Below are 10,098 nucleotides of genomic sequence, written 5' to 3'. Positions count from 1 at the left end.
TGATTTACAGAATCAGAATTTAAAACTTCATTCTCAAATCTCAGCTGATCATGATCATTGAAATCTTCGAGTCCTGTAAACTTCTTATCATCAAAAGAGACATTAATAGATTCCATGACACCCCTTGTTCTTAAATTGTAGACTCTGAAAGCTTTTGTGGAAAGTGGATATCCAACAAAAATTCCTTCATAAGCTTTTAGATCAAATTTGGATAGTTGTTCAGGATGAGTCTTAAGAACAAAACACTTGCATCCAAATACATGAAAATACTTCAGATTTGGCTTCTTTTTCTTCACCATCTCATATGGTATCTTTACATGCTTGTTGATAAGTGTTGCATTCTGAGTAAAACAAGCAGTCTGCACAGCTTCAACCCAAAAATAGGTTGGTAACTTTGCTTCATCAAGCATAGTTTGTGCAGCTTCAATAAGAGTTCTATTATTTCTTTCAACAACTCCATTTTGCTGTGGAGTTCCAGGAGCAGAGAATTCCTGCTTGATTCCTTGGTCTTTGCAGAACTCTTCCATAATCAAATTCTTGAACTCAATGCCATTATCACTTCTTATGATTTTCACAGAGTCTTTAACCAATTTATCCAGTTGTTTGACATGATCAATCAAGATAGATGCAGTTTCACTTTTTGTGTGCAAGAAATACACCCATGTGTATCTGGTGAACTCATCCACTATGACCATAGCATATTTCTTCTTTGCAATAGACATGACATTCACTGGACCAAATAGATCAACATGTAGTAGGTGATAAGGCTCAAGAATTGAAGATTCAGTCTTGCTCTTGAATGAAGATTTTCTTTGTTTTGCCTTTTGACATGAATCACAAAGGCCATCAGAAGCAAATACTGATTTTGGCAGTCCTCTCACAAGATCTTTCTTGACTAGTTCATTTATACTTTTGAAATTTAAATGAGAGAGTTTCTTGTGCCAATTCCGGCTTTCTTCAATTGATGCTCTACTTAACAGACAGATTGCAGAACCATCAGTACTTGTTGAAAGCTTGGCTTCATAAATGTTACCATGCCTGTATCCTTTCAGAACAACTTTGCCTGTAGATTTGCTTACAACTTCACAGTGTTCTTCAAAGAAATCCACATGATAACCTCTGTCACAGATTTGACTAACACTCAGCAAATTGTGTTTAAGTCCTGAGACTAAAGTTACTTTTTCAATGATGACATTCCCAAGATTGATATTGCCATATCCCAAATTTTTTCCCATGTTGCCATCTCCATAAGAAACACCTGGGCCAGCTTTCTCCACGAAGTCTGATAGCAGGGCTTTATTTCCAGTCATATGTCCTGAACATCCACTGTCCAAAACTAGGATGTTTTTCCTGTTGCCCTGCAATCTCAAAGACCACTAATGATTAGTTTTAAGGACCCAGACTTGCTTGGATCCTTTGGCCTTATTAAGTTTGTTAACATTTGCAGCGAATTTAGCATCAGAGTTTATATTAACAGTTTTCTTATCAGAATTTGCAATATCAGACTTTGCATCAGAACTTACACTAGAAGGAATAATGCTAACTTTCTTTAAAGAAGGTTTTATTTAATAATAATCATAGTACAAACTATGATATTCCTTACAAGTATAAATGGAATGCCATAAACTACCACAATGAAAACAAGTGTAATAACCCCAATTTTTTTTGGAATTTTTGAAACCCTTATGAATAGTGTTTTGCTGATTATGCTGAATAAGAAATCTTTTCATGCCACACTATGTAGGGGTTCTTTTATTGATCTTCTGGGATATTATTAGTACTCTATGTGGTATATAAGTGTATGTAAAGATCGTCAGAATCCAAATCCGAACACTTTGATTTTTCCCGGAAATCTACCAGATACAGAAAGAATTGAGTATAAGGTAACAGAAAAAAAAGGATTGAAATTCAAGGATTATAAGAGAGGATCATAAAAGGAATATAATGTATTAAGAAAGGTTAAGGAAACCCAAGTAATAAGATCCCGGGTATGATCCCTCAAACGATAAACGGAAACGAAAGTTAAGCGAACCGTATAACAGATCATCGGTCATTAGCCAAGTAATTAGAAGCTAATCAAAGAGGTTAGTGAGGATGATGTCATCAAACCAATAAGAGGAGGACAAGTGGGGGAGGATGACATAACAAGGTGACATAAGCATGACCAAAGCAAAGTGTGTTGTTGGTTGATTTAGAACCACACAAAAGTTACCATGGTAAAAGGTAATAAAATAAAACAAAACAAATCAAAAGCAACCAACCAAGCCAAAACATTTCATTTTCATCAAAAAACACAAAACACCTCCATTTTCAAGAAGAGCTCTCGGCTTTTCTTCTTTTTCAAAGAGGAAAATTCCAAAATTCAAGATCCAAGCCTTGTTAATTAGTGAGGTAATTATCTAAGACTCCTTATACATAGATATAGCTATCCTATAAGTTTGAGCTCCTAATTCATTCACAATCTCTTCCTAAAAATCATGGAAGAAGATGCTGAATAGTGTTTTTCAAGAACTAAAATTTTTGTTCTTGAGTTTTTGTTTAGATTAAGCTTGGATAAGGACTCTTAAGGGTGATTCCAAGCTAATTACTTGATTCTCCACTCTCCAAGGAAGGTATAACCCCTCCAAACCCTCACTTTACTTGAGTATTAGGTTTAGTTTTGTTGTTATAATTCATGAGAGGCTTGATTGTTGTGTATGTAGAGGTTAGTTGGTTTTGTGATGTTTTTGGAGTTGTAATTCTTGGATGATTGATTAATGAACTTAAGTATAGTTTAAATTCATGTTTGAGAATAGTATAAATTGATAATATTGAGTTGTTGGGGCTGTTATGGTGAAGTATGGATGGAGTTTGGTTGGTATGTTGATTGTGGGTTGATTGTGGGTTGATTTGGAGTGGTATAAATTTGGGTAATCGCGTAAACATAGCCGTCGTAATGCCCGATTTACTTTAGACTGTTTTTGTTCTTAACATTAGGACCCGTGAACTCACTGCTAGGTTTTGACCATTGCCATGATTAGATAGTTCATGTTACGAGCTTTGTTTTGATATGTGGTTCGTTTGAATCCGATGTACGGTTTAGGAGAAACGACCGTTTTAAGTAACGGCGTTTTGCGACCGAACCATTACCCCTCGCCTTACTTTGAAACCTTGGTTAAGGACCTTAAATGACTAATTGGGGTATGAAACATTTATGTAAAGTGGATTAGGCAGTTGGTAAGGTACTCGTGAAAGAATCGCCTTAAAATCCTTAATGGTTAATTTATTAAAAATGGTGGAGCCGAGGGTACTCGAGCGACTTAAGTGAATCGTTAAGCGCGAAAGCGAACGTTAGAACTCTAAATGGTTAAAGTCTAGTTTCTTAAGCGACCGGGGTTTAATTCCGACTTATGTTGTTGTTCATAGGTTATCGGACCCACTCTAAGCGTAAGTCTATCCGGGAGCACTCAGGCAAGTTTTCTACCCGTTATACTGTTGTTGTGATGTATACATTTGTATATGCATTATCTTGCGATAGATGCATGATGGTTAATTAGCAAATTCTTGCGATATATTGTAGCATGTGATATGGTATATATGCATGCCTGTTTCGTATTCTTGATACATATATCTGTTGATTCAGTTGATAATACCTATGCTAGAGATAAGCGGTAATTTGTATATACCCTTAGTATAGGGGACCCAAAGGTAAACATTTTTCTAAAACCGAGAGTCGAGGCTCCCGAGTATAATATATATATTTATATATATATATATATGAATAGTTTTCAAAACTATGAATCGAATAAGGTTTATTCGATAACTTTATTTTATTAATGATATTATTTTGAATATTCATTCGAGGGCTTATGACCCCGTTTATTTTATTATTGAATATTATTTTGAATATTCATTTGAGGGCTTATGACCCTGTTTATTTTATTAATGAATATTATTTTGAATATTCATTCGAGGGCTTATGACCCCGTTTATTTTATTAATGAATATTATTTTGAATATTCATTCGAGGACTTATGACTCCGATTAATTACTAATTATTATTCTTTATTTTATTAAGGAATAATGTGTCGATGATCAAACTCATTTTTGATTATTCAAATAAAGATATTACTTTCGTATAAGTATATCTTTGGTTATTTAATATTCATTTCAAGTATAAGTTTTACAACTTCTACTTCAATTATTTTTATAAAGATTATTCTTTATGAGAATATTATTTAAATAATAATATTCAGATATTTTCTAATATATTGGGACTGATTTATTTTATTAAATCAGCATTACTCCAAACATTCTTAAAAATGTCCGCGAGTCTTCAAAATGATTTTAAAAGTTAGAATAGATCCCAAAACTCATTTTTTTTTATATATTTAAGATCTTCCTTTTAAAGGGGATTTAAATATTCGCTCAAAACCTGAGGGATTCGGCTCTGTGGTGTGTTTTATATTCGCAACAAGGTTGCTATTTTGATAAAAGAGTTTTTGATTACTTACCCAATACTCGGGAAGTAAAATTCTTGGAACAAGTTAATCCATTAACAGGCATCGCCTGGGAAATATCGGTGAGTTTTCCTTTCTAACTAGATACGACTTCTTGGTGGAGCCGTATCAACAAGTTTCTACTTGGGGAAAGTGGGGACGAACTTTATGTTTCAGAGTCATGGATTTCATCTGAACTAGGAGTGGCGTAAGTGGTCGAGTGGCGCCGGTCCAGCCTTATTATATTGGCCCAAATGACCTGGAAGTTCCGCAAGACGGTACATTCCTTAGGAGTCCAGTGTTCGGTTGACAAGTAAATCCGACAGGTTCTCCTCTACATGTAGAAAATGGTGGGGTTGTACTACTACGACTGATCATCGTAAGTGGTCTTCCTGGCGCGGCAAACTCCCGTAATGAGTTCATCATCCAGTTGGATATTTTTGCAACACTACCCAGAGCACTTCGATAGAAAGGCTACAGTTGGGCGATTGTTGAGTGTTGGCAGGGTCGAGTTTTCAAAATAATGTTTGCATCAAATGAAGTATCTCGTAACTTCATTTTATCTTGATGATATTTTAAAGATTGATTCTATACAAGTTTTGTCTTGTAGCTTAATCTATGGGATGAACTATTTATACATTGAATGGTGGTAGTTTAAGTAGTATTCGGAAAAGATATAAGTATATTGGAGTATCTTGTAATTTCATCTTTTAAACTTATATCTAGTTAATGATTGTCTTATGAATGACAAAGGTTTCATAAAAACGTTGAGACAAGGTTAGATATATGAGATCACCTTGCAACGATATATTTATACAGTTATACACTGGAACTGTGTGTATTATGCATGGAAGAGGACTTCCAAGATTTTGAAAAGTATATATGTATATATACTGAATATTTTGTGACTTCATCGCATTAAGATATCAGCTTGGTTCATTTCTTATTGACCAAGACTTTCATGAGTACTATGAGAATGCTCATATATTGTTAATTATTATACATATTATTTCGGTGGGCTTGTTGCTCACCCTTGCTTTTTTCTTTCATCACACAACATCAGATAGACAAAATGAACATGACCAAGCTCCCAATTCGCGAGAAGATAGGAAACGTTCCGTAGTTTCCTATAGGCGTTGATGTCGCTGTAGCTGAGGTAGGAACTACCAATAGGCTAGGCTTTCAACTTTTGATGTACCAGACCTATGTATCTTTATCAATTGTAATAATGGCAAAGAAATGTAAATTTATTCAGAAACCCTTTTAAGGTGTAATGGCATATAATTTTGGAATAAAATGACTCGTGTTATTTTTGGATATTCATCTCTGAGACTATAACTTGTGGTGTGTGTGTTTATTGTGGGGTCACAGTACAGAGTAGTTGATTGTTTATTAAGATTGGGTGTTATTAAGGGAAATGGAACTCGTGACAACCCGGATCCCCGACCCCGGATTTGGGGTTGTTACAACAAGGATTTTGTGGCCTATATCTAACATACTGACTCTTAACTCCTGATTTTGAAGGTAAGGAGTTTATGTTCTTATTCTTCCTGCAAAAAGAAGCCAGATGGTTAGAATTTCCACAGTTATAACATTTCTTTCTAGGAGCATTAGGAAAAGGCTTATAATCATTGCTTTTATTCACACCTACTTTTCCATCCCTATTTTTCCTAGGTGGCTTTACCTTGTTTACATTCTTAACATCTTTCAGCTTATGCTTAAGCTGCTTCTTTATCATTAAGCCTATGTTAACTTCAGCTGGCTTATCCTGTTTTGGTTTGTCAGAAGTTAATTTCTCTTTAACTTCTGATTTATCAATATCATACTTTACAGCTACAAACTTAACAGGATTTACCTTTGGCTTTTGTTTAACAACTATAGGATCAATTTCTAAAGTTCCTTTATTATTCTTATCATCTCCATAACCTAATCCCTCTTTCCAATTTCCACTACTTAACAAATTCTGAGTTGTTCTGCCAGAGTTAGTCCAAATCCTGATAATCTCTCTTTCCTTTTCTAACCCAGTTTTTAGAGATTCATTCATTTTAAGCACTTCATCTCTAACATAGAAAGCATCATCTCTATCTTTCTGAGTTTGATGGAACATTACTAACTCTTTTTCTAAATAATCATTCCTCTTTTTATAAGCAAGATTTTCAGAAGTTAATCTTTCACATGTTAAAGTTTGATCTCTATAACTAATGAACATGGTTTTAAGATATCTTCTCAACTCAATAATATCATCAGTATGAAAAATATAAGTTGTTTGAGGTACCTTTAACTCAGCAGCATCAGAACTGCTATCAGCATTTGCCATCAAGGCATAGTTCACCTCACTTTCAAAATTTGAAGTATCTGTCCAGCTTTTCTTCTTTATGACAAGAGCCTTGCTTTTGTCACTCTTCACTTTCTTGCAATCAGGAGATATATGGCCTTTCTCACCACAGTTATAGCATTTGACATTTGAGTAATCTCCTCTGTCAGACTTTCCTCCCTTGCCTTCAGATTTTCTGAAACCCTTCTTATCAGAACTTGCTCCTTTCCTGGAAAACTTCTTCCCCCTTCTGACTTTCCTATATGCAATCTTTGTGATTCCTTTCACCATAAGAGCACACAACTTCATCATCTCTTCATCAGGGTCCATCTCAGATAGACTTTCAGTTTCTGAATACTCATCACTATCAGGACTTGATGACTCAGTATCAGACTTTGTGATGAGAGCCTTTCCTTTGCCTTTCTTTGAGATATCCACTTTAGGGGATTCCTCCTCAGCCTTAAGAGCAACTGTCCTTGACTTTCTCCCATGCCTCTTGCTTCTTTGATCCATCTCAAGTTCATGAGTCTTGAGCATACCATAAATTTCATCAAAAGTAGTTTCATCTAGAGCATAGGTGTCTCTTATAGTTGTGGCCTTCAAATCCTAACTTTCAGGAAGAGCTAAAAGGAATTTAAGATTAGTATCTTCAAGATCATATTCCTTATCCACCAGTGACAGATCATTCAAGAGTTTGACAAATCTTTCATATAAACCAGTTAATGACTCATCAGGTTTTGAGTCAAAGTGCTCATACTCTTGAGTAAGTATAGTCCTCATGTTCTTCTTAATTGAATCAGTTCCCTGGCATCTTGTCTCCAAGGCATCCCATATCTCCTTTACAGTCTTGCAGTTAATTACCCTGTTTGACATGACATTATCAATGGCACTGTGCATCAAATATCTTACCTTTGCATCCTTTGCAATTGATGAGATATCTTCAGCTGTATATTCACTTTTCTCCTTTGGTACAGTCTGTGCTGGCTGATCTGCAACTATAACAGATAGCTTGGTGGGCTTATGTGGTCCTTCATTAATTCTGTCAAGGTATTCTGGATCTGTAGCTTCCAGAAACATAGACATCCTCACCTTCCATATGGGATACTCAGAAGGTTTCAGTATGGGAACCCTAATAGTCTCATATCGATTATGGATTTGAGTCTTTGGAGTTTCTTCAGTTTTGGTGGGCTTGGTTGGAGTTTGTGCTTCTTCAGAAATGATTGTTTTTGGATCTTTACTGTATGTATGTTAACAGATCGCTCTGATACCACTTGTTAGGTCACACACACTGTAGAAGGGGGTTGAATACAGTGTTTACTACTATCAAATCGAATATAAGAACTTAAGTAACAAAACACAGATTTTATTCAACACAATAAACTCTGTTACAAAGAACTATTCTCTCTCAGTGATGAACAAATTATCACGAGAGCTGCTAGGGTTACAATGAATAATAATCTCGATTAAGATAACACATATAGTGTAAACCCTATATCTGTGTTTATATACTACACAGCTACAAGATAATCTTCTAATTGATATCGAATATAATTCTGCTTCCTAATATATATCAACTAGTTATCTTTTCTCCCAAGTATTCTATTCCTTATAGAATTCTTCTCCATGCATATCTCTTCTTGTTTCAGTCTCGATCTTCTTTCCTTTCAATCAGCCGCCTTCCTTATCTGAATGTCTCCTTAAGTCCTGATATTATCTCCTGATAAATATCTCCTGATAACTTAAGTTCTGACAACTTAAGTTCTGATATCTTAAGTCCTGACTTCAGTATAAGTACTGATTTCCAGTTAAGTACTGATTTGTCCTGTTAAGTAAGATCTGAAAACTAAACACAAATCATATTAGACATGACATCAAAAATATATCTAACACTATGAATGAAGTATTTAATGAAGTTGGAATCCCATGTTTGTCATATATATTAATTTAACCTCAATTCTCTTAGTTAATGTTATTTAGTATAATCTCTTAGTTTAATAAAAACCCAATTTGTTATTTGTCTTAGCATTGAGCGATAACAATACATTGTTGCATAGGTGCATAAATTGAACTTAACCTAAACCAGTCTTTGTTGGAACGAATCTGATTTATATCTTATACTACTTGCGAACGCGTATACTTGCGTGAATATTAGCGCGTGTTTTCGCCCTAACAAGTTTTTGGCGCCGTTGCCGGGGACTCGGTGTTAATTTTTAGTTTATATGCTTGTCATCAGTGGTCGTTAAAGTTCACTGACTCGGACTCTTTTACTCTCACAGTTTATTTGTTTGTGTTTCAGGTACTCATTACAATGGGAGATCTAGCAGGATGAACGAAAGCCTTGATAGATTTTTCTCAACCCAAGATCAATGACATTCAATTTAGCATTGTCAGGCCAACTATCACAACTAATACCTTTGAGATCAAGCCTGGCATAATTCAATGGGTGCAGAATTCAATCCAGTTTGGGGATTCTTCAACGGAAGATCCCAATATGCACATTAGGGATTTCATTGAGATCTGCGACACCTTCAAGTTCAACGGTGTTTCTGAAGATGCTGTGAAGCTGAGACTGTTCCCATTCTCTTTGAGGGACAAGGCTAAGAGCTGGTTACACTCTCTACCAGCTGGTTCGATTACTACTTGGGAAGATCTTGCTCACAAATTTCTTACTAAATTCTTCCCTATGGCGAAGACAGCTGCAATGAGGAATGCTCTTACTTAATTTGCGCAATAATCAGGAGAATCTTTATATTAAGCTTGGGAGCGCTACAAGGAGATGCTTATGAAGTGTCCTCATCATGGAATGCCTGATTGGATGATCATCAATTATTTTTACAATGGGTTGGTATTGTGCAAGACATGCCTGTATCATAACAAGACTAAGTCATACTGACAACCCTAAGATTAGTTGTATTGTAACCTTAATCTATAATTCATACTTGTAACACTTAATGTCTGTAAAATGTAAATGGAGCAGACTGGAGCATTTTTTCCTAAACAGTGTCAAGCCTAATAATTCTATCTGGAAGAAGATCAAGAAGGTCATGCCTCAGAAGAATTATGAAGAAGCTTGAAGTTGAATAATTCTGTTTGGAGAAAAACATTCTAAGTCAAGATCTCTACAAGTCACAGAATTAGTGTTATAGAGAAATCATTCGAGAACTCCAGAATGACTTATCGAGAAGTCATTTAAACTCCAGAGAGCATCGACGGATGAATAATATCTACTCGACAGATGAGCAATGTCTACCCGATGGATAAACAATGTCTACTCGACGGATAAGCCATCACTACTCGACGGATAAG

The 10,098-nt window shown here is 35.3% G+C and overlaps 1 non-coding gene across 1 annotated transcript; it reads right to left on the bottom strand.

Annotated features, from left to right (window-relative positions):
- Nucleotides 1–9,490: 9,490 nt before the first annotated feature.
- LOC141688717 (small nucleolar RNA R71) lies at nt 9,491–9,597 on the bottom strand. The gene has a single exon (XR_012562150.1). It is a non-coding gene; the product is annotated as a small nucleolar RNA R71 (small nucleolar RNA).
- Nucleotides 9,598–10,098: the final 501 nt, after the last annotated feature.

The sequence above is a fragment of the Apium graveolens genome, chromosome 9 (assembly GCF_009905375.1).
Source record: "Apium graveolens cultivar Ventura chromosome 9, ASM990537v1, whole genome shotgun sequence".
Classification (NCBI taxonomy): domain Eukaryota; kingdom Viridiplantae; phylum Streptophyta; class Magnoliopsida; order Apiales; family Apiaceae; genus Apium; species Apium graveolens.
Note: the sequence above shows the minus strand (reverse complement) of the source record. Positions and strands in the feature narration are given on the sequence as shown.